Source organism: Haliotis rubra, unplaced genomic scaffold (assembly GCF_003918875.1).
Source record: "Haliotis rubra isolate DU_JTF1 unplaced genomic scaffold, ASM391887v1 Scf80, whole genome shotgun sequence".
NCBI lineage: Eukaryota > Metazoa > Mollusca > Gastropoda > Lepetellida > Haliotidae > Haliotis > Haliotis rubra.
In genome coordinates this window covers 1,660,459-1,687,259 of record NW_025767524.1, presented here as the reverse complement: position 1 = coordinate 1,687,259, position 26,801 = coordinate 1,660,459, and the positions used below count along the sequence as shown (strand labels likewise).

The window sequence follows — 26,801 nt, the reverse complement described above, 5'->3', positions numbered from 1 at the left end:
TGTGTCAGGCTTATCACTATTGTGATGCAAGATGGACGCATCCATCAAACCCATCGCCTTGCATTGCCCAGACCGCATTTACAAGTCATAATTATGTAATAATACACCAACATTACCTGATGATGTACGACCGATTTACAAGACAATGGACAATTCACTGACTAAGTCAAAACATAGGAAGATGGTTACTTTTAAAGTCAAGTATCCTCACTTGCCAGTACTGCTGAAAGAAACGTTGTGATCATTTGTTGTCTTCTTATCATGCCCAAGCATGAGTGACCGCCTCTGTGGTGTAGTGGTTAGAGCGTCCGCCCAGAGAGCGGAAGGTCGCGGGTTCGATCCCCGACCGCGTCATACCAAAAGACGTTAAAATATGGTACTTGTTGGTCCCTGCCTCGCGCTCGGCATTAATGGGTACAACAAGGACTGGTCGGCTCGGAGTCAGTATAATGTGTCTGAGTGGGGTATTCATGCTTCACTGCAGCATGGTATCTCAGTGGGCTAGCACTATAAAACCAGCTTAAGTCTGGGCTAGTACAAGCAGCCGCACATACACATACACACGCATGCACATCGTCATATGAGCGAAATATTCTCAAGCACAACGTTAAACCCAATTTCACCTCACCTCACCTCACCTCACCCAAGCATGAGTAAAAATCCTTGTATACACTGTTGTGCTTCAAGGGAGTGTGATGCCACCTTTACCCCATCACTTCCACCCCCACTGACGATCCTGATAAATAGTAAACTGTGACAAATAATCCCATTTAAATTGAAAACTAGCCCCAGTGAGATGGATTCAGAACCTGAAGGTAAGGAAATCTAACAGTAAGACACACGACCTCACAGTTTTGCCACTGACTGACCTCAACTAAGTAATTGTTACTGTGAAAATGTCACATCGAGTAAATGCACCAGCCAAATGTGACTGTCTTCTTGACGTGATGTGACGACAGACCACAAGTATTTCTCTGGTGTAAAGTCTAAAAAAAATAATGATATTGTGTTTTATGAACATGCACATGCAAATAGTGAATTACAACCTTAAAGTCAACATGTCTTTATGAATAAGAATTGAAGGTTAAATTATTTAATTTCAGAATAAATGTATTTTTACACTTTGGAGTACCGTTGTTTTCCCCGTTAGTACATTACATTTATAACTAACCTCTTAAACAGATTTATGTGTGATAGAAGCAAGGCGTTTGACGATTGTTAGATTGTTAGAGAAGGGTGAAAGGATGGCCAACATTCACAATATGGCAGATAACATAACCTACACACACATTGCAGTAATTTTATGAAACCATATGCCTGGATCAAGTTCATTACTGACCAATTGACAAATGTTAGTTGTATAACTGTTTGAAAGAAGTATAGTATACCTTGCAGGTGCTATATTCCCATGGTTGACCATAACACACAGAACTAACTTACGTCATTTTATAACGTTATGTCACAACGTAATAACAACCATGTATAGTGTAATAAAGCACTCTGACGCTTTAACTTTATTCAGGCCGAAAGTGTGCTTTATTACACTATACATGGTGGTAGAGCGAACTGTATTTCTTTTCTAAGATGCCAAATTTAATACTTGCTAATGATAATTACGATTAATCTAAGGCAGAAAACAAACGACGGTGTCGGTGACCTAAATTAAGAATCCTCGCACAGGGCTAACTGACGCGCTGTTCTATTTACGTGTCCGCCCCCTACGTTAAGACGAAAGTTAAACAAATGATAAACAGTTTGATGACGGTTTACGTTCGGGTTCCAACACTGTTAGATCATGAAACAAGATTTATGACGTCATGACGTCACCTGCTGTGACGTCATTTGACAACAGAACAGATAGTGGCCCGTAGTTGAGGAATCAACGGGCCATTCACTCTCCTACCCAGAGCTCCATGCGGCAAGCCAGCATAGTATGTTATTAAGTCATCGCTGTGCCGGAGTGTGCGGGCCATTATCATTTGCAGCGCCCTGATAACTAGAGGGCGGTTTCATGATAATTCCGTTCATTTTAGCTATAACACTATAATTTATTCATCATTGTCAGATTTAGTCAGTGTGCACATAAGAAACGTGTTGAAGTCTGAAAGGGAACTACTTTTTCTGGCAATGGTGTAAGTTCAAGGAGTGATATGATTTATCTTTGACCTAGAAACACTTTGACTTGGTTTAAATAATGAATTTCTTTCACGAAACAGCAGCGTAAAACGAGTTGAATTAGAATGGGGATAACTGTAGTGTGTTTGACGAATTGGGGACGTATACCGGTGGTTATATAGCCGCAAATTTAACGTTATATCGGCTCCGCTTACGCGTCTCCGATATAACTAAATTTGCGGTTATATTACGCGTCGACGATATAACTAAATTTGCGGTTATATTACGCGTCGACGATATAACTAAATTTGCGGCTATATAACCACCAGTATACGTCCCCAATTCGTCAATCACACTACAGTTATCCCCTAAGCATCAAATAACTTTACCTTGTGGCGACGTGACGACGTAAAAGGGGTACACACAGAATAACGTTGTAACACATACGTATTGGGACAACGTGAATTTGTTAGCTGGGTCTGAGCAATGGTATACCAGTACGGGACTGTCACAGACGGATAAAGTAACTCGCCAGATTCAAGCAGTATATTATTAATACTGAAATAAACATGCATTTTCTTCCCGAAAGCAACGGTTCTTTTTGGTGTGTTTTTATATTTTTAAATGAGCAATGCTGGTGACGTATTTCTGCGACAGCAAATCACCGATCAGAAATGTAACATATGTTATATCAGAGACCATATAATAGATGGTCTCTGGTTATATTTGGGATTACACTTTCTTAGTAAAGAACATATTCTAGTACTTTTTGGGTTGAGTCCCATTTGGGATTCGAACCCACACCCTCAGAGTCAGGCACCTAATCGCCAGCACTCAAATGGCATTGTGTAATCACACCGATCAGAAGCCAATATAACTTTTAGGATAAAGCTCTCTGGAGATTATATTTGTACTCGCCGGTCATAAAAATATCAACCTGTTGTGCCCTAAACCTACAATGGTCTTAAGTGCACAGAAATATCAGCCATGAGCTGGTAATATCGTCTGTGTAATCAAAGTAACTTTACAGTTAAAGTATAACTGGACAAAGTCTCAGTGTTTCATAAATACGATCCACACTTTATATATCATCGAGGATCAAGTGTGTTATATGTCTGGTATCATCCCAATACTATTTAGGTATAGTGCTTCCCATTCATTACTGTGACAAATGTTTCAACATCTTTCATATTTACAGGTTTCGTTCAATATGAAACTTAGCAACTGACATCATGTGTTAAAGTCATAAGACTGAACTGCCACAGACAGTTCGACACGTTCTAGCACTAGCAATGGTGTCTGTAAATGTATAAATTTCCTATACAGTTGTCCAAGAGCGTTGGTTTCGGTGGTAATGCCGACATTTGGAACAAATAGGGCTCGCCTGTCATTCGTACCTTCAAGTATACGAGAAATGAACAAACTAGGGATTGTGTCTAAAATAAATTGTGCGGAAAAATGTTACTAGTCTAATGTAGCATATGCATGTATGTGTATGTCTCTATGTATAATTATATGAGTTTATATACTAGTTATATACTGATTTTGTTATTTCAAATGCATTTATATTATTTTTCACGACTGGAGAACTGAAACTGAGCAATAGAAATTTCCTTTGGACGAAAAAGACACTTTTTATCTTATCTTATCTTACCCACTTGGTGCAAGGTCACTGTCCGAGGCACACGTACACACGTTAGATCCGTTGACGTAGAGGGTGTTAACTGACACTCACAGATGGTATTGAGAATCGTGGGTCCTGCCCGGAGGGGGGTTATGATAAGAGTGGACACACCGAATGTTTGCTGAATGCGTCAAACAGACATAGGAGACAGAATTTCGGTGCGCTTTGGACATATATTGAAACAATGAGATCGTTTGAATATATAAATTTTAAAGAAACTTATTGAAACTATGACATAGTTGTCCATAAGCGCTAAAACCCATTTAGACTATGGTGGTGGGGTACCCTAGTAGTTACAGCGTTCGCCCGTCACGCTAAACACCGGGTTCGATTCCCTACGTACATGGGTACAATGTGTGAAGCCCATTTCTGGTGTCCCCCTCCATGATAATTCTGGAGTATTTGCTAAAAGAGGCGTAAAACCATACTCACTCACTCACTTACTATGAAAGTATTTCAAATAGACCACGGCAACCTGCGTTGCGAAATGCGACCGACAGTGCCGCGAGACCGAGGGTTCTGTTGGTGTGTTGGGTCAGGTGTTCATGACACCACAGGAAGGTGAACGTGTCAGACTAACGCCCAATCTCTGAAAATAAACGATTTTGAAGGAACAAAATATATCCATTTCATTAAACAGGTTCCTGGGTAAGCTTTGAGTTTTGGGGAACCTGAAGAAAATCTAGGCTTGCTTCATTTAGAGCTTACACCCATTGTAGAAAGGACTGGGCGGAATTGAAATACGTGTACATGTAATGTGGTTCGGGAACTGTGAAACCGCCTCCGTGGTGTACTGGTCAGAGCGTCCGCCCGGAGAGCGGAAGGTCGTGGGTTCGATCCCCGACCGCGTCATACCAAAAGACGTTAAAATATGGTACTTGTTGGTCTCTGCCTGGCGCTCGGCATTAATGGGTACAACAAGGACTGGTCGACTCGGAGTCAGTATAATGTGTAAGAGTGGGGTATTCATGCTTCACTGCGGCATGGTATCTCAGTGGGCTAGCACTATAAAACCAGCTGACGTCTGGGCTAGTACAAGCAGCCGCACATACACATACACACGCATGCACGTCGTCATATGAGCGAAATATTCTCAAGCACGACGTTCAACCCAATTTCACCTCACCTCTATATTAGTGTTGGAATAGTTTGGTTCCGGAGTTACAAAACAATTCTAAATATAATGTCCTCATCCACAGCAAATTCTTTCCAAGTGACAACAGTTACTGGTGATAAGGACTGATAAGATATGCCCCCTCTTCTTTGAGCGTATGTAACCTCTCTCTCGTCTTTTGACGTCAGGCTGATTCCACTCCACAGTCAAAAGAACAAGAGAAAGTGCACAGTGTGATGTATAAAACTTCTATATTAGTGTGGTTAGAGCGTCCGCCCGGAGAGCGGAAGGTCGTGGGTTCAATCCCCGACCGCGTCATACCAAAAGACGTTAAAATATGGTACTTGTTGATCCCTGCCTGGCGCTCGGCATTAATGGGTACAACAAGGACTGGTCGGCTTGGAGTCAGTATAATGTGTCTGAGTGGGGTATTCATGCTTCACTGCGGCGTGGTATCTCAGTGGGCTAGCACTATAAAACCAGCTGACGTCTGGGCTAGTACAAGCAGCCGCACACACACATACACACGCATGCACGTCGTCATATGAGCGAAATATTCTCAAGCACGACGTTCAACCCAATTTCACCTCACCTCTATATTAGTGTTGGAATAGTTTGGTTCCGGAGTTACAAAACAGTTCTAAATATAATGTCCTCATCCACAGCAAATTCTTTCCAAGTGACAACAGTTACTAGTGATAAGGACTGATAAGATATGCCCCTCTTCTTTGAGCGTATAATATCTCTTCTCGTCTTTGACGTCAGGCTGATTCCACATAAGACAGTCAAAAGAACACACCTTCTAGAAAGTGCACAGTGTGATGTATAAAACTTCTATATTAGTGTGGTTAGAGCGTCGAGAAATGAACTATAGGGATTGTGTCTAAAATAAATTGTGCGGAAAATGTTACTAGTCTAATGTAGCATATGCATGTATGTGTATGTCTCAATGTATAATTATATGAGGTTTATATACTAGTTATATACTGATTTTATTATTTAAAATGCATTTATATTATTTTTCCGCCCGGAGAGCGGAAGGTCGTGGGTTCATCTTATCTTATCGACCGCGTCATACCAAACGTAGACGTTAAAAAGGGGTGTATGGTACTTGTTATTGATCCCCCTGCCTGGCGCTCGGCATTAATGGGTACAACAAGGACAGAATTTCGGTCGGCTTGGAGTCAGTATAATGTGTCAATGAGAGTTTGGTATTCATGCTTCACTGCGGCGTGGTATCTCAGTGGTCTAGCACTATAAAACCATTTAGCTATGGTGGTGGGGTAGCCTCAGCGTTCGCCCGTCACGCTAAACACCGGAGTTCGATTCCCTACGTACAAGCAGCCGCACTGGAGTATTGCACGTAAAACCATACTCACTCACTCACTTACTATGCATTTCAAATAGACACGTGCGTCATAAATGAGCGACCGAGGATATTCTATTCATGAGGAAGGTACGAGACGTAAAACCAAAATATATCCATTTCATTAAACACCTCACCTTTGGGAACCTCGAAGAAAATCTAGACTTCTGCTTCATTAGAGCAGGAAAGGACTGTGAATTGAAATACGTGTGGTGCCCTTACATAACTTTGTCGTAACGGTCTTCTGCACAAAGCAAAATTTTCTGGAAACATCCCTCGTACGTATTTTGCAGTTGGCATTGATAAACTGGGGACAATTCCGAAAATGGCATTGGTCTGTTTTGCAAATTTTACAGACTCTTGAACTTTGAAGTCAGACGTTTGAAGTTGTCATAAACTTCCAAGGGTATGTCCCATTTCTGCTTTCTCCATTATCCAGAACGGCCAGGTGACCAGCCCATGACTGACACGTTACACACCCGATGATGATGATTTGGAAATTTAACGTGCTTATGGCCAGTGTTTGATCCAAAGAGGGGTGATTTTGCCGAAAGATATAGCAACCTGGAGGTGGCGTTAGGGTTACATAATCAAATTTGTATGAATTTTGAATTTTGCCAGAAGGGGGGATGAACTACGGGTTGGTTTGGTTGGTATTTCTGCGTTTGTTTTGTTTTTGTATATTTTTTATGTTAGCTCTAGTTGGTTTTGTGTGATTTACACTTCCGTATACGGTGTGTGCCTTTAGAGGAAGGTGGTAAGTGTGAAATTGTCCATCGCCGTGCGGAAACCGTACGCGGCACAATGTGTCGCATTCTAGTACAAAGGCTCACGCTTCAGCATTGGCGGATCCAGAAGGGGGGTGCAGGGGTGCAGGGGTGCGCACCCCCACCCCCTTTTTTGTTCTGAAATTTTATTAAATGACCATTGAAACTCGGGTGAAAATGAAATGTGCACCCTCCCTTTTCTCAATAGCATGCACACCCCCTTTCTGAAAATGCTGTATCCGCCCCTGTTCAGTTGCTAATGCTTAATTACCTGGCACGCATCTCTCACCTCGCCAAAGTGCAATGTTGTCTTAACAAGACCTTTTTAGGAGGACTCTGGCTAAGTGAGAGTGAACAGATCAAATTGCTACGACACCCATTGGGCACCCCACACATACCGGAATGGTTTATTCTGGTTTAATGGTTTAATACCAGCGCAAACGATTACAATGGTCCCTATTTGTAGTTTAGCGTTTTTGGAGCTTCTGCCTCCTTCTTGTGCTTTGGTTACAAAGATGAGACGTGAAGCCATATACAAAAATAATACATTGTGGAAAGAATCCCATTTCCCGCCGAACTACATGTATTTCACTATTTTAATTTGGAGGGAGAAGTTTTGGCCAGAACATACCCAGAAGTTGGTGTCTTTAATTCCAAAGAACGTTTCTCAAAATTATTATATTTTATTTTCATAAGTCAACAATTTCAGGATCCGTTTAGCTCCAACTGACTTTTAAAAAACCCCACAAAAACCCAAACCACAACACATCCTTCTTTTTGTTTTTGTCGTCAAATAAAAGACGTTCATCTCCTCACGACAACCTACCACCAACCACTGATCGGATCATGTGTCGTTTCTATGTAAGTCACATGGGTAATGTGTTGTTTATTGATGCAGACGGGAAAGTTTATATTGAAATTTTAATAATATCGTATATTTATGAATAAACCAGTACACTGGCATGGATGTATAAATTAATTACTTCTAAAAGCATAATACAGATGAAGTAAAACTGGCATTTATCTATCATATACTTTAACGCATTTAGCATCTGCCCTTTCTGACATAATGTAAGTGGTTGCGCCTGTTCGTAACACTCTCAACATCACAATCCCCGACACCAGTTATTCCCCTTCGTATACAATCTGAGTCATATCGTTGTCGTCTTATTCAACAGTGTTGCATGGCCGACAGGTCACATGACTAAGTTTGGAGCCATTCTAACGGAACAACGCACGTCCTGTGATAGCATTTGTCGCTCTCTGTAAGTAACTGTGATTCTCTCACACCATACCCTTACTATCGATACGTCTTTATATCAGTCTTCGCGCTAGTTTCATGCCTGGGTGGTGACGGATGTGCTCAAGAGTAGACCGACAGCCAGACTCATTCAGAGCCCAGTCAACTGTTGCTACTCGTGCAGTGACTGGCTTAGGTCAGTATACAGGACATTTTTCCTGCGGATCCGTCTGTATTGGGCTACAGACTGTTTGTGATATCCATTCGCGTCTGATACAAGCATCTTCACGCTCAGCAACATAGTTGAAACATTGTAAACTGTAAGTGAGTATGTTATAAATTCGGGTAACACAAGTGGTTCGTGGTCCAGGGTGGAATAACAGTAAAATGGAGTGTATGCTGTGACTTATCCTGTGATATTATATTGTCCCAGAATATAATAATAATGTAATGACTAAATGAGTTGAATTATGGTATATAATGTCACTGTTTCACTGCAAAATGTCAAAGTTATTATAAAGAAGAGGATTCAGCATCTGACCATATTAAATCTGTTGGCACATTTTGTGTGACATTTAAAAGGGGGGCTTGTCTTTGTGGGAGTGTAAAGCAAACAGTCATATAAATTCCAGTAACCTTACATCTATTTGTGAAACGGAGAAGCAGTGGAAGTGTAAAGCAAACAGTCGTATATATTCCAGTAACCTTAACATCTATTTGTGAAACAGAGAAGCAGATACCCGGTTCTTGCTGGTTAGAACTGGAGTTACAAAGTTGGGTATGAATAATTCAAGATGTAAGGTCAGATTTCAAAGTTTTGGTCATTTGGATGTCTGTGTACAAGTAAACTAAGAGATATATCCAGTATGTAGCCTCTGTTGTCATGGTTATCCAATCTTGTGTGAAAGAAATATATGTGTATACAAGTAGGGAAATCCCAAATTGTTTTCTAAAAATAGATTATTGGACGCAGACATAAATCTTGTTTGTTGATCAACCTGCTTGATGGCAAAACAGTTTTTCTTACGTTCAGTTTCTTAAGTTCTGAAACGTGAATGTCTTGCAGCACAGAATCTACCTTTGACTTTAAAACTACGCAGAGTTGAAGAGTATTAAATGTCCTATCTGATGGTGTTAATTTAAAATATTAAATCGGTTTGACAAAAAGACACAGCTGAATGCTGTCCTAGATTTTGCTATGTGTTAAAGCACAGTAAAACTGTCCACTTCTTGCTCCGATAGAAGTACAGTGCAACAATCTTATATATTTAAGAGCTTTCAGAAAGTTGTGATCGCACAAAATACTACTTAATGTCTGAACAACAAATATATATCAACATGACTAGTAGGCTTATGTGTAAAATGTTACATTCAATACAAAAATATAGCATGTAATAGATGATACAAATTTATTTCCCTCTCTGACGTCAAAATACGAGAGAGAGGTTACATATGCTCAAAGAAGAGGGGGCATATCTTATCAGTCCTTATCACCAGTAACTGTTGTCACTTGGAAAGAATTTGCTGTGGATGAGGACATTATATTTAGAATTGTTTTGTAACTCCGGAACCAAACTATTCCAACACTAATATAGAGGTGAGGTGAAATTGGGTTGAACGTTGTGCTTGAGAATATTTCGCTCATATGACGACGTGCATGCGTGTGTGTATGTGTGTGTGCGGCTGCTTGTACTAGCCCAGACGTCAGCTGGTTTTATAGTGCTAGCCCACTGAGATACCACGCCGCAGTGAAGAATGAATACCCCACTCAGACACATTATACTGACTCCAAGCCGACCAGTCCTTGTTGTACCCATTAATGCCGAGCGCCAGGCAGGGATCAACAAGTACCATATTTTAACGTCTTTTGGTATGACGCGGTCGGGGATTGAACCCACGACCTTCCGCTCTCCGGGCGGACGCTCTAACCACACTAATATAGAAGTTTTATACATCACACTGTGCACTTTCTCTTGTTCTTTTGACTGTGGAGTGGAATCAGCCTAGGATAAAGTTTCCAGTCTCTCTGAACAACTTGCTCAAACGCACCCCTGCTCCAATTTCTGAAATTGGACAATCATTGCAACTACATGCAGAAGATGTGACCTACTCAGGTTATTGTGTGAGTCTCTTTCTTGACGCACCAGGGTGCAGATGTTCTGTATTGAGATAACCTGCCCTGAAGCCTTGCCCTAGTATCATCAATCTCTCTACAGTCAGTGATCCCGCCATGTTATCTTTGGCCAACTTGTTCATCTACTACACGTCTCCAGTTCATTGAGGCCTTATGATTCTGGTTTCTTCTTTCTTGAGATCACTGTTTGTAGGACTATAAACCATGTCATCCGCCATTGGATTACAAGGCTAACATTCAAGCTATGTCCATCACCAAAACAATGCTACATTCCCTTGATCCTCCTACAACACATCAACAATTGTGCAGACATTGCTTTGAGTTCTTTGAACACCTTCCCTGATGTAACCTCAGTGCCATTTCCACAGAGTAGGTACTTGATTCACCCCTCAGGTGATATCTTTTTGTAGGTAAGTATTGAGAGCATTGACATTTTGAATACCATGCTTCCTTGGATGATGCAGATAAACTGCCTGAGAAGTCTATTTGGAGTTGGTGATATTTTGGCCATGCTTCCAACACACTTCAATTCATCAGGGCCCTCTTTGACACACAACTGGGAAAGATGTTCATCCCTCCGACAGGGTAAAGATATAGCATCTAGTGCCACTGCGAGATCCCTTTGTCAATGGCAAGAACTTCTGGGTCTTGTAATGTGGACCCATTCTCACACTCAGAAGACAGCTACAGCCAATTCAAGTCTTCTTACATCCGTTACTTCATATTGCTGATCTTCAATCTCCAATTTGTGTCCCAACATCCCTCCTTCGGTACCTTCACACTCACAGTGTTTTCCATGATGCATAAAACCTGCATATTTGACGCACAAATTATCTCCAATATACAGTGAATTTAGAAGCTTTCGTCATTGTTCATAATCTGAACTTAGGTTTCTGTGCGCTGACTGCAATGACTGGGTTTTTTTTACTGCTCAGTGCTGATTAAATACCTGACCTGCCTTACCTTTTTTTGCCGTTATTAAACAATTACAGTTGATGTCTTGATGAAAGTTCCAAACTGAAGTTGACTCCAAAAAACCTGTCCATGACTCCCTCTCATGACACAAGAGAGTCATGATGACTCCTAAATATTTATGCCTAGGGCAAACACTGCCTTCAATGGTGGCTGGTAGAGTTGAATCAGAATGTTTGTGATGGAGACTCTTTGACTCCGTTCGTACGAACACATCATCTGATCATTGATGTGTCAATACTTGAAGAGGAGCGCATCTTTTCAATAAGTGAGTGGCAGGGCAGTTGCCATTCGTCAATCGATATGGTAAGAAATCACTTAACTCGGGACTGCCTATCCCTTAGTAGTTTGTGTAAAGTAGGGCTAAGGGGTTTATGAAGCCACTAGTGTTGGGAATTGGTTAAAATCTCATAATTGATGATTGGTTCATTACTACCGATCAATCATCGAAAATAATTGGTTAGCATCATTTATAAAATTTGTTAATGCACATAAAAAGAAGGTAAAAAAACAAGTAGTTCTTTTGGGGTTTTTTGGCAAAATTTCACATCTTTAAAGGATGACTAGTATGTTAGGAACATAAATTTCTTGGAATCTTTAAGATAAGTTCAATCGTGACTTGAAACGAGCTTGTAGTGCTTACGAAATGTAACAGACAAAACCAACCATGTGAAAAATATTGTTAATGAAAAGAAGTGTTCTAGAATTGTTTGTGTTCGATTATGAGAAACTGTGATCGATTGCTTGGTCGTTTAGTCACTACGACCAATCTTCGATTATTTCAATTAATCGGACTACCACTAGAAGCCACCCATGACAAGACTGTCTAATTAGGAAATGTCCAACGCTTAGAGGATGAGAGGTCACAAGGTTGCCATCTCTCTATAGATGTCGAGAGTAATCTTTGGCCCACCATCCAACTGTAAGATGAGTGCATAAAGAAAGATGGATAAGTACTATAAATATACAATTTATAGTTAAAATTCTAAAATTTATACTTTTAAATATTACAACAAATTGTAAGAATTGATGATTTAGATGTCTCTAACATAAATTAGTCCTTATATTCCCACATTTACTTGATTGCATAGGTGTAATTTCACCAATGTTACCCTATTGTTAATCAAGTTCTCGCAACTTCTTGCCTTATCATCAAATTTAATGCATTACTAAGCTTGACCTCAAAGTGATAGTTAAAGAGGAGTGATGTCCCTCTGGCTTGCAGAGGATTAATGCAATGCTCAGCAATATTCCAGGGATTGCGACTAACAGGATCAGGTGGTCAGGCTCGCTGACTTGGTTGACACATGTCATTGGTTCCCAATTGCGCAGATCGATGCTCATGCTGTTGATCACTGGATTGTCTGGTCCAGACTTGATTATTTACAGACCGCCGCCATATGGTTGGAATATTACTGAGTGCGGCATAAAACTAAACTCAGTCACTCACTCACCCAGGGATTGACAAAATGAGCATCTTAACAATAACGATATATCAACCAAGTCAGCTTAAATACCCTGATGAAAGCAATGCTAGGAACAATTCTAACCACTCTAACCTGGATCGTTACGCTGATAAGTTTTGTGAACCTGTAATTGCGTGAACAAATATGCATTGTGCTGAGTGCACAATGTGACTAGCGAGGCAGATAAAATATGTTTTGTACCCTGACTGATCCATTGTTTCGTTGGTGATTCAAATGTTTCTATCACAGCTGAAAACATCTGTCGAGAAATCCATATGTGGCATTTAGACAAAAACAGTTTCTGCATTTTGCTGTTGCTATTTTGACCTGCATGATTACATCGTGATTACATCAGTAAAATGTCTACTATGTTGAGTATTATTTAAAGTTTTATCTATGTTATCACAATTTTGGACTGGTGACCAGTTGTCATATTTGTGTGTCATTTCTGAATTTTTGAAGGTGGAATATTAGTAGAAGTCTGAGTTTTGTTAAGCAGGGGAAAAAAAACACCATTTCTGTTTGATTTTTTTAACATCTTGATGAAATGGAATCGAAAAAGTGAAAGTAGAATTTTCCTGTCAGCTAATAGTACCAGTTCTCACTATGCCCTCGTAATTATTGTTTGTTGATAATAACATGATTAATCAGTGTATGAAATAAGCTAAAAATCCAGCTAGACATCAGGGCTGGTAACTTCAAAATGTTACCAGCCCAAAATGGATTTAACCAGGCCAGACAACCAAAAGAAGATACTCGTAACTCAATTTTTGGTTACAATGAATTAAGAGCCTGAGACTTGTATTTACTGTTTAGACCAGACCAAGTTTGTTTCTTGTTTTACGGATCCGCCTGTCGTATTTTTTCAAGAATAAGAAAAAAAAATAGAAATTAATTTACCCCGCTCAAAAAATAAAATCCTAATGTTTTATTAGCCAAAAATGTAACATTACCCCCAAAAAAATTTTAGATTGTTTTTTGCCCCATATACACTTCATAAATTGCCAAAAGTAAAATACTTTGAGTATTTAGAAGGAATATTACTTTGACTGGTGGTTTGGTTTTGTTGTTTTTCCGTCCTGCCTTTAGGTTTTCTGAGGACAAAAATCTGTAAAACAAGAAATAAAATTGGTCTGGCCTTACTGGTCTATTCACAACAGTCAGATTCAGAGATCCCACTGTGAGACTCAGAGTCGAAGGGACGGAACGTGTTATCTAAAGTTTTTACCTGACCATCGGGCTGGCTAGCTTTAAATTTAGACTGTCCGTCAGAAATCTAGCCCGTCTCGGGCGGTCGGATGGGCCTAATTTCATACACTGGATTAATATTTGATTAATATTGATAAATATTAACATATGTAGTCTGCCAACGGGTCATCAGCCAGGAGAGGTTACATAAGAAATAGAAATGGATAGAAAACAGTTGCCAATAGCACATTTGTAAGTTAAAAAAGCTTGAAGACATGAACATTTTAGATGTTGTTGTTAACACTTTGGGCTGCTGTTACTCTAGAAAACACACCTTTGAAGATTCATATGGTAGTATTGGTCTTGATCAATGGTTGCTTTTCATAAGTGTCCTCTAACCAGATTGGGTGGTCAAGCTTGTGGGCATGGTTAATGCATGTCATTCTATCCCAATTGAGTTGATCATACTCATAATATCGATCACTGGATCCAGAATCTGTTATTTACAGACCACCAGGAATGTTGCTGATGCAGCAATAAACAGCAAAGAAACTGGAGACTACAACCATGATGACTGTGTTTTATAGTATTAGGCTCTGTCCGTCCGTACTAATTGGAATATCTTAAGAACTGTTGACTAGATTCTTTCATATTTGGTACCTAGGTTCATCACAGTATAAGAAAGGTGCCAGTTAGGTTTGGTGACCTTGACCTTAATTTCAAGGTTACAAGGGGACTTTAACGTTTTACTCTTGTCAGCGAGATATCTCAAGAACTGTTCTCTAGATTTTCTTCATATTCAACACCAAGCTTATCTAGGGAAGGCGCAGGGTCCAGTCGATTTTGGTGACCTTCACTTTATTTTCAAGGTCACAGCGGCACTTTGACGATTTCAGTATGTTAACCTGCATGTTAAGATGGTCAGCGAGATATCTCAAGAACCTTTCACTGGACTTCTTCATATTTGACACCAAGCTTCATCTAGGGAAAGTGCAAGTCCCAGTCGATTTTGGTGACCTACACTTAGTTTTCAAGGTCGCTGCGACACTTTGAAGATTTCAGCATGTTAACCTGAATTCACTAGACTTTTAACACTTCCCTTTAATGTTTTTCAATAAGCAACTTCTTTAGTAACCATTTTTGCATATTTCATAAACTATGACATTCATGTCAAGGTCAAAGTCAGTTTTGAAAATATTTGTGTGTTTGAACAACTAAAGAGCAAGATATCAAGAGAGGTTAACTGGTCATGTTTTTGTTGACATTTAACTTCATCTTAAACTATATTACTTTTTAAGTTTGATTTGATAATTTGCGGCGGGGGATTATGTCATCATAGTGACAATGCTTGTTGACAGAAATGTTTGGTGGTTCACATTCACTTGTGTTTATCGTTCCTCCTGAATATTTCACTGTAACATTACAGCTAAGATATACTACTGTTTTATTCCACTGCCTTTCATTTTCTTTAAACCAAATAGTGCCATCCTTTATCAACCATCTGTTATTCAAGAGCACTCTCCAACCCAGAGTTCCATGAGGCCAGGGGTGGTGGGGTAGCCTAGTGGTTAATGCTTCGTTCATCACGCAGAAGACCCAGGTTCGATTCCCCAAATGGGTGCAATGTGTGAAGCCCATTTCTGGTGTCTCCTGTCATGATATTGCTGGAACATTGCTAAAAGCGGCATAAAACCAAACTAACTCACTCACTCCATGAGGCCAGCATAGTATCTGTCACAAGCAACCCTAATTTACATTAATTGTGTTCCCTTAAAGTCATTGTTTGTGTCTAGACAAATAGTTATTGTTACTGAGTAAATTATAACATCAAAAAACCAAGACTGACTCATTTATTATGTGGAAGAGTTACATATTTCTATGATAGATGGATCAATTACAGACTGCATAACTGAAAGTTGATACGGCTGTTGACACTTACTCCTACATTGTCATGACCAGGTGGTGAGTCATGTGGCGTATTGCCATCAATAAATGCGGACATAAATCATCTTGTGCATCTATTCCAGGAATACAAGTCTTGTAACACATGTTATATTTGAGATTACGCTTCTTAATAAAGTACAAATTCTTGTACTTTTTGAGGGGAGGAAGTCCTGCAGATCTTGACTTTGAATTGTCAGCCATCCATTTTTTGTGAAAGCCTTGGTAACTGAGTGGTCAGATATCTGACTTTGTGTACTGGTGACCTAACATCTGTTACATTTGAGCAATTTATTAATATAATTGTCTATTCATTGTATAGCATTTATACCAGTCTTGATCCAAAGGAATCAATGAAATCTGTCGAGGCAACACTAGATCCACAGCTCCATGACCGATGACTGGGAAACTGTGTGTGTGTATTCTCATCACAGCGAGGAGTCGTATTAGGCTGGAATGAATTAAACATGAGATGATAATCCTTTCTGTATCCAAACCTGCCACCTCCGTCACCTTGCATTGTCTCTTACAGCTGGGGGTGGTGGGGCAGCCTGGTGGTTAAAGCGTTCGCTCGTCACACTGAAAAAACGTGTTCGATTCCCCACATGGGTACTATGTCTCAAGCCCATTTCTGGTGTCCCCTGCCATGGTATTGCTGGAATCTTGCTAAAAGCGTCGTAAAACTAATCTCACTCACTCAATCTTACAGCTGGTCCTTGATCAATTGTGTTCCTAAATGAGCAAGTCAGTCCCTCAGTGAAACAATATTTTTCAGCTCCTTCCTTTCTCCTTCATGCTCACGTTTTACAGAAAAATTGATGAAATAGTAATACTTTTTATTCCATTATTACAGCTAGCATGTTTTACCTAAAGTCAAAATGTGCAAGGAATTGGGATTAGAAATTTATTCAGAGATATGTCTGAAGAACCATTTCATGCATCTATTTATTACTTTTGTTGAATAAGGCAAGTAGGGTAGTTACAGTGTTCACTCGTCACGCCGAAGACCCGGGTTCGATTCCCCACATGGGTACCATGTGTGAAGCCCATTTCTGGTGTCCCCTGCCATGATATTGCTGGAATATTGCTAAAAGCGGCGTCAAACCAGACTTACTCTTGTTGTAGAGATAATTCCAGAGTGTGTTCTGGCACCTGGACAATCATAAAGTTATTTTGTAAAACGATATGTATCTGCGGAATTTGATAGTTAAGTCGAAATGGTTAGCAAAAGTTAAGTTCCTTCAGCTGAGGCAGACGAGATTTGCCAGATTAACATAGACTTGAGATGGAGTAAATTTAATTTATTCTATAGGGTCTGGGAGATGAACTGTTTTTGCACTATACATGGTATGAGCGAGTATGGTTTTATGCAGCTTTTAGCAATACGCCAGCAATATCACGGCAAGGGACACTAGAAATAGGGTTCACATGTGGGGAATCAAACCCAGGTCTTGTCGAGCGAATGCGTAATCCCCACATGGGTACCATGTGTGAAGCCCATTTCTGGTGTCCCCCGTCAGTGATGTTGCTGGAATATTGCTAAAAAGCGGCATAAATCCAAACTCAGTCAGTCAGTCAGTCAGTCAAACATGGTATGATGAATCATGACTAGATCATGGGCAAGCCCATTTCTGGTGTCCCCTGCCATGATATATTGCTAAAAGCAGCATCAAACCAGACTTACTCTTGTTGTAGAGATAATTCCAGAGTGTGTTCTGGCACCTGGACAATCATAAAGTTATTTTGTAAAACGATATGTATCTGCGGAATTTGATAGTTAAGTCGAAATGGTTAGCAAAAGTTAAGTTCCTTCAGCTGAGGCAGACGAGATTTGCCAGATTAACATAGACTTGAGATGGAGTAAATTTAATTTATTCTATAGGGTCTGGGAGATGAACTGTTTTTGCACTATACATGGTATGAGCGAGTATGGTTTTATGCAGCTTTTAGCAATACGCCAGCAATATCACGGCAAGGGACACTAGAAATAGGGTTCACATGTGGGGAATCAAACCCAGGTCTTGTCGAGCGAATGCGAATCCCCACATGGGTACAATGTGTGAAGCCCATTTCTGGTGTCCCCCGTCGTGATGTTGCTGGAATATTGCTAAAAGCGGCATAAATCCAAACTCAGTCAGTCAGTCAGTCAGTCAAACATGGTATGATGAATCATGACTAGATCATGGGCACACTGTGTGAAGCTCATTTCTGGTGTCCCCTGCCGTGATATTGCTGGAATATTGCTAATAGCGGCGTAAAACCAAACTCACTCACTCACTCACTCATGACTAGATCTTGAAGGGCTGACGCTGACGCTGACCTTCAGAGGTCGACATCCTCTGCAGTGAACTGACACCAATGGCTGTTATATCCCAGGGTGTATGTCCCCATTTTGCACCCACCCTGGCTGGTATTTTATACTGTTTGCACAGTGTTTTGTGTTTTAGTGTTAGCACAGCTGGTTACTGTGTATACCAGCTTGTTGGACCCTGGCCTACATTTAAAGCTCTATACATGATCATGTCAGTAGTTGTCTGTTGGAAATATTTGCCCTAGTTGTAATTGTTTCCATCACAGAGGTTAACAGAATCAGACATACTCTTCTAGACTAGATTCCAAAACAAAACAAGGAGGTAATAATTTCTATATTGTCCAATATGTTTAATAATAATATATCTTATTCTAGTCACAGACCGGTCCATCCTCGATTATTTATGGACTACAAACGAACAACTCAATATGAATGACATTCTGCTGATGTGATTATAAATTTTATCACATTCTCACACGCAGTCAGAGACTAATATGTCAGTAGGCCATATGATAGTGAAAAATTCCATTGTCGCTATGTTATACCAGTCCTATGGAAATCTCCATTCCTGGACGAAACTCTATGAATTTTACCAGTTTCTATGAGGTGAGGTGAGGTGAAATTGGGTTTTACGTCGTACTTGAGAATGTTTCGCTCATATGACGACGTGCATGCGTGTGTATGTGTATGTGCGGCTGCTTGTACTAGCCCAGACTTAAGCTGGTTTTATAGTGCTAGCCCACTGAGATACCATGCCGCAGTGAAGCAGGAATACCCCACTCAGACACATTATACTGACTCCGAGCCGACCAGTCCTTGTTGTACCCATTAATGCCGAACGCCAGGCAGGGACCAACAAGTACCATATTTTAACGTCTTTTGGTATGACGCGGTCAGGGATCGAACCCACGACCTTCCGCTCTCCGGGCGGACGCTCTAACCACTACACCACGGAGGCGGTCACCAGTTTCTATGAAGCTATGTTGGTTTATGATAACAATTTAGCTTATAATCTATACTGTTTTCAAATTAGAGATCCACAGGAGACATTTTGTCTAAAATATTCTTGAAATTCTCCCTGAGCATGGTTTAGTAGAATACAGATTATGATTGAAAATTTAACCTAATGGATCATTGATTCCTGATGTAAATTACCTACGAAGACTGGAACTGAATCTAAAATGTAAATTACCTACGAAGACTGCAACTGAATCTAAAATGTATGGTGCAAGCTGGTAGTGTATATACAGTGTGATTGATTTTATATGCATGTTTGAACTCATGCTGGGAAAATTCAATAAAACATTATATTTTTTGCATTTAGCTCAAAGATAAACTATTTAGAAATCAACAACCAATCAAAATGCCTCTTTTGACTGTTGGGAATAGATCTACATTTAAACTTAAACAGAAAGAGCCCTCAATGTATTAATCAGTCACACAGTCACACAATATTGATCAAAACTATATTTATTCAGAGACTAAGTGTTAGTCTATCAATGTATTTATAAAAATCACCAGACAATATGAAGTTAATTACAGGGAGGTATGTCTTTATCCTGCTAAATGTTTGGGTTACATTTGTAACCAAGTTCAAAAGTTCATACGATATTTATGCTTGTGGAAATCATGTCGGAAGTCAAGAGATTAGACTAACGCTTTGTCTGTGAATAATATAATTTTGATGGTTACAAATAAACCCATTTAAATTGTAAAGGAGCCCCAGTGAGATGGGAAATCCTTAACCTGAAGAAATCTAGACTTGATTCATGTAGCGCTTCAGCATTGCAGGGAGGGCTAGATAGGGAAATAATGTGGTTCAGGGACTGTGAGGCGGACTATCTGTAGGTCTTCTTGCCCTGTTTCATTCAAACCACCATAAATGGTGAATCAGTCAAGGATATGTGTCATAATGAATGTGTGAGTTTAGTTTAACATTGTTTTTTGAAGAGTGTCACGGTGAGTCAGCTTGATGTGGGTGGAAAGCCTTGATTGATGCAGGTCTGTTAAGTTTACCACTTTGGTAACACCCACATGCACGGGACATTCTTGAAAATATAATCAGGGCAAAGCAGGGTTCAAACCCATGATCACTGGGACGTAACTCTGCATGACGGTTTTTGACCCCTCAGACATCTGGACCACCCATGTCCTGTATGTAATTAATATGTAGGTGTGCAGTGGCAATATCTGTAACTTGTTTTCCTCGCTGAACATTATAAAGAAGGAAATTGTTCAAGTGAAGGGTGGTTGATCTGAAAATGGCAACTTAGTTTTTTCTGATTTTCAGTACACTGGGGTTGCCTATCAAGGTGATATAAGACGTGTTTGATCGAGACCACAACTGTAGCAGTGTCACATGATTATGCCAATACACATTCTCACTATTCAGTGACTTTTAAATCTGCATGACTTCATGAGTTGACGGTCCGAGAACAGTAACGAGTTACGTCTATCTCCATCATGTGGGGGGGCGATGGGGTAGCCTAGTTGTTAAAGCGTTCGCCTGTCACCCCGGAGACCCTGGTTCGGTTACCTACATGTGTGTAATGTGTGAAGCCCATTTCTGGTGTCCCCTCCATGATATTGTGGATTATTGCTACAAGAGGTGTTCAACCATACTCACTCACTCACTCACTGAATATGGTAGGCTGTCCTGAAGCCCCTGTTCAGTTCCCAACAACACAACATGAACTACATTCATGGCCGACATTATCATCATATTTCTGGGTTCAAGACACTTGCAGTGTTGATAATGATTCGATGCATATTCTTATATGCAAGGGGGAAGTATAGGGTCCTTGGTTGGAAGAGACAACACCAATTGGATAGATCGTAGTGTACACAAGTTTGATTTATACAAATCAAATTTATACAAGAAGCACATAAAGGTTGGGTTGTTTTGTTGGTGCACTGGAACGCCTAGCCTATCCCTAGTTCAGATAAGGGTAAGATATTCCCTTGTAGTTAACAACAATATATATGAGACCTAGTTGCACAGATTGGCTTAAAGTTTATGTGCAATGAAATGGCAATAAGCATAAAATATTGATGTGAAAATATTAATGGAATCTACACATGTTTATGTCCTAGCAACATGTTGTTCAACGTTTAGAATTAAATGTTCATTTGGACAATCATTGTCCTGAATCAGCAGCTTTGAAAATAATGCTAGTTTCATACCTGTAGTGTCATTTAGATTGCACAACGATATGTGTGTCTTTTCCTTTGATGTTTATATTCAACATATTCATTTCACAAAAAGAATATAGTTGGACTGTAGACATGTTATTCACGTAACACTTAGCAAAGGGAGCTGTGACTTACATACATCTTTCAAAGTCTCTTTAACAGTTTAAGGGGAAGTAAAGGTAACTATTGTCTAGTTGTGGTGATTATTGTACATTACTGCCCCTTATCCGTGTGGTATGGACTCGTATACCACAGACCAAGAAGCACAGATGGCAGTTATACTATTGCATAAGTATTGGTGAAGTATTGATTGATGGTGGTGTTTCTAGCCTGTGCCATTCATGTTTGGCTAGTACTTACCATATTGAATTGGCTCAAAGCGCATATAATGATAGATATTAATTTATGTTACATTGAAATGAAAGTTTGACATGCTGTTAATATAGGTACGATAACATATATCAGGGATGTATCTAAGAATCTTGACTATACACATGAGAATTATTTAACCACCAACTGAATCCCAGGACAAGTTTTATCATATTGTTCCACACAGATGATCATACCCTGGGATAATGGAGTGCACATGCAAAACATTTACTTCCGACAATATCTCAAAAGCTATGAGTTGCATGTTCATGAGCTATGAAGACAGGCACCTTGGGGAATAAATATACAGTTACAGAGTGCTGTTTTCTGAACTGATTTTACTACTAAAAATAACCTTTGTTTTACATGTCAAGACATAGGCTTACAGTAAGAGTGGTCATCATTAGAGCTGTGACAATATATTGTAGTATCGATAATCGTGATACTTTATCTGACGATAAATATATCGATACGTTTTTTCGTATCGTGATATGTATCGTTGACCTTAAAATTATAAATTTTCACTAGATATTGATGGTTATGTCAAAATTTCTTGCTATTAAAATCTGATTTTATTAAGGAAAATATCTAAAGAAAGCATATTGTGATATGCATCGAATCGAATCATATCGTTCCAAGATATCGCGATACGTATCGTATCGTGAAATTTCTGTATCGTCACACCTCTAGTCATCATCTAGTCTGACATAAGTTTAGCACAGCAGTGTACTGGTGTAATCTGTAAACAAGTCTTTCCCCCAAAAAATCTGATTTCATCAAATTTCATTTCATATCTTGAATATCAAATCATGAGAAACCATTTCATGAATATTGTGAAAAATGTTTGTTGTGCATACGAATGAAGGGAAATGCTTGTCATTTTCACATTTTCAATTCATTGTCACGTGCGCTGCAGGTTCGTATTTTATCTATAAATATTCTAATAAAGTTCTAATAAGTAATGTGACATATCACCAGTGAAGTGGGCAGGGATTGTTTTCAATGTGGATCAAGCATTGATATGGCTAGTCATTTTTTGTTTGTTGTTTAACACTGCACTCAGTAATATTCCAGCTGTATGATAGCAGTCTGTTGATAATAGCCCTGACCAGACAATCCAGTGATCAACATCATGAGCATCGGTCACAGTTTGGATTTGATGACATGTGTCAACCAAGTCAGCAAGCCTGACCACCTGATCCTGTTAAGTCAACTGTTATGACAAATATGGGTTGCTGTAGACCAATCACTAAAGAAAGACAGACAAAATGTATAAATTTCTCCAAGCTTTCCATTGGAGTTGAACTTGCAACCATGTCAGAATGATGAAATAATAACTGGTAAAACCCCTAGTAAAACATTTATACATGTATACAAGTTCTTGTCTTGCCTTTGTCTGTGTTCCAAAATGTAGAACATGTGACTTAATTCAAACAGAAAGAATGTGTGTAGTCTGACTGTAGCCTGCATTTCAGCTAAGCTGTTAACTTATATAATCAAGGAAATTTCTCTTTTATTGTTATAATTTACTCATGTAGATGCAATATTTTATGATCCTCAGTGTATGGCAGTTTTAAGTCAATATAAGTGATTTCCCTCGGTAATCATTCTAATTTTCTTCCAAATATTTCCTGATTTTTAACAAGAAGAGTAATGTCTGTTATTTATTGTGTGTGACATTATGTTGCAAGAGGAAGGATGTAAGTATATTGTTAATGGTGTAGATATAGCTCATAGACTATATAGTTCATGTCTTCCTTGTAGATAAGCTAAACCAGTTATACCACACCCTTCCATGCATGTCCTGCTACTTAGTGTAACATAGTGGTGGTAGGGAGATGGCTGACAGTACAGGCCAGGATGCAGGGTCAGCAGTAGGTGTGCCACTTGTTGACATAGCTGATAATACACAGTCTGTCACCTTGCATGTAGTTACTCAAGGTATGAAACTCGCAGACATTTCAGCCAGATCACAGGGCTGGTTAGATGTAAAACTTGCTAGCCCTTACCAAAACTTACCTGCCCGTAAATAATTTAGGTTTGACAAGCGACATAGTTTATCATCCAATTTGAATTAATCATTTATTTTTATGAGTGACTTAATAATTATTTATTGTTCTGGAAATATGATAAATATCTACACATACATGTCTAAATTTTAACCCGACCGTCGGGCAGGTGAATTTGAGAATTTGGCAGTCCGTGTTGAAAATAACCTATCCGGGCGGTCGGGCAGGCAGGTATTTCGAACGCTGAGATACTCCTTCAAATGTAGCTCATTATTATATAGCTCTTCATGATTTCAGCCTGTGACTCACAAGACTGGGTGGTCACAATTGATGACTTAGTTGCTATGTTATATTGTGTCCCAATTGTGTACATCAATTGTTCATCATTTAATCTCTGGATTATCCGGTCCAGAATTGATTATTTACCGACTGCTGCCATATAGCTGCAGTACATCAGAGTGCAGCATCAAACAACAGCCAAACAAATATAACCTTAAATACTGTAATGGAGTTTGACAGGCATCTTCCCTTGGGTTTCCAGGACATTTAAATCAGATTCCTGTTCAGACTGACATGTAGTTGTCCTATTTCCACACCACACGTAATGGTTCCAGTTCAATGTGTCAGAGTGACATTGTTAAATGTACCTTGTTTCTCACATCCTCACAGGGGTGGAAATAACCCATTGCCCGACGCCCGAGTCCAGTGTTTTTTTCTGTTGGGCAAGCAAATTTGTATATCACACTGTACCGGTGTCCAGTTGACTTTCCAATATTAATTATGTTGTTTATTTAAAAAATCAACAAGAAAACGGCCGGTATGGTGGAAAAATTATCAGAGCAAGTGATTTTACATGTGCCACTGTTCCGGAGTACACTAACAATTTTAAAGTTATTTCCACCCCTGCCTCATAAGAATGTGTAGAAGGAACTGTTGACACTCCCCTTCAGTGGGAAAACAAGATTTTATGGATGTCAACTTCTTTATTGTGAATAACACGACGTTTCGGAGTGCATGCTTGCTCCTCCATCAGGTTCATCATTAACCTTATGAAGGAGCACGCATACACTCCGAAACGTCATGTTATTCACAATAAAGAAGTTGACATCCATAAAATCTTGCTTTTCCTATGTATTCCACTTCTAAATGCCCTTCAAAGATTTGACTCCCCTTCAGTCTTCTTTGTTTTTGTATCAGTAATGATGTAACACTTCTATCTACTGTATGATTTGATTTGAACAAAACAGCATTGGTAGTAACTGAAAAAGGTTGTTGTTGATTTTAATATTTATAATGCTTTAATTCTCACTTATTGTTATTTTACTGATAAAGGTTGGGATCACAATCAGGATCATTTCATGAACAATTTGTTGAATTATTTCATTCACTTGAAGAAGGGGCAAGGATAAGCCCAGAAACATTGTGCATACAGTAAAGAAGTTGACATCCATAATATTTTGTCTTGTACTTGAATACCAACTTCTATATGCCTCTCAAGAACCTCAATAGTCTAAGCCTTCATATGGATGACGAGAACTTTTGTTTATCATTACAGTCTTAATACAACAGGTATTTGTATACTCTTGTATGGCAATCCCATCAGTTTTGTATTCACCCTCCTCCACAAGCAGGTGGACAGACAATTAATTTGTTACCATGTTGCATATCTTTGCACATCATTCTGTTCAAGGTCAGAGAGTGAGCAGGGAATATAGATGACTTTGCCTTTTGTTGTTATCATGATTATATAGACTTATTTTGACCTGCTGAGAGGCCAATTTTCAGCCTCTCTGTAGAAAATGAAAGTTTAAATGCCCAATTTGAATTTGAATTCATGAATTGGTCAGAATATACGAAATATGTACATTTAAGGGAACAACAATATTTTTTTTATATCATATTTTACCCTATTTGCCAGCCAGGAGCACTTTGTTTGAAATCCTAAATAGATCTCAGATATTAAGAGTCATTAATCATGTTCAAATGATTTTGTAGAATATGAATTAATGATTGCTTTTCTGTACTTACAGGTGAATTACCTCCCTTGATCCAAGATGGCTAATTGTGGGTGGCTGTGGAGTTTCATCTGGTTCATCATCCTGATTGTCTTTGGCTGGCCAATTGGATTCTTCTGTGCCGTCTTCTATGTTCTGCTTAGTCCCTGTGCAGCCTGCTGTTCTGGATGTGTAGAACTTATAAATTTATTAGAGAGAGGTGTCAAACTACCCCTCACATGCGCACAGAACATGGTCAGTGGGAAGTCCATGTGTTAGTCTGGAGATCCAGGGCATAATGTGGCAATTTGTAGAAGGATGCTCACATCTGTAGTCAAATGAATTCCATCAACACAACAAGACAGTCCAAACAACAGACCAACACTGACCTCGCAATCATCAACAATGTCATCTCAGCCTGATGAATCAGTGAAGGAAGGATTAGCAATTTGACCGGACGGACCACCCAACTACAACCTTAGTGAATGTTAGTCATCAGTGTAGTCGAAGATCCACAATACCTATATGAATCGCTGTTGTAGCTCCTGTTGGTTATAGATTTATATGTCCTGCATGTTGAGCAGCTGGAGAATACTGGTCGTGTAATCAGCTGATTTCAGGATTCCCAAGGAAGAGGATTGTTATCTAGTGTTCGTTAGTTTGAGGGATGTAATTTTAACTTACTTTTATTGACTATAACAATAACCTTGTATGATTTAGAGATTGAATATGATTTTAAAATGTACTCATCTGAAACTTATGGTGTGCTTCCCAATGAGATTGAATATGATTTTAAAATGTACTAATCTGAAAGTTATGGTGTGCTTCCCAGTGAGGGTCACACTTTAGGTGCCTGCTTCAGTTTAGACACTAAGGGAGATAACTTTTGTCACTCTTGCTGGAGAAGGTTTGGGATTTTATGCATATTATTGGATGGGA

At 39.4% G+C, this 26,801-nt stretch overlaps 1 long non-coding RNA gene across 1 annotated transcript; it reads left to right on the top strand.

Moving 5' to 3' along the window:
• The first annotated feature begins 8,192 nt into the window (after positions 1-8,192).
• Positions 8,193-26,375, top strand: LOC124261523. The gene is made up of 2 exons (XR_006894344.1): positions 8,193-8,311; positions 25,899-26,375. It is a non-coding gene; the product is annotated as an uncharacterized LOC124261523 (long non-coding RNA).
• The last annotated feature ends 426 nt before the right edge of the window (positions 26,376-26,801 follow it).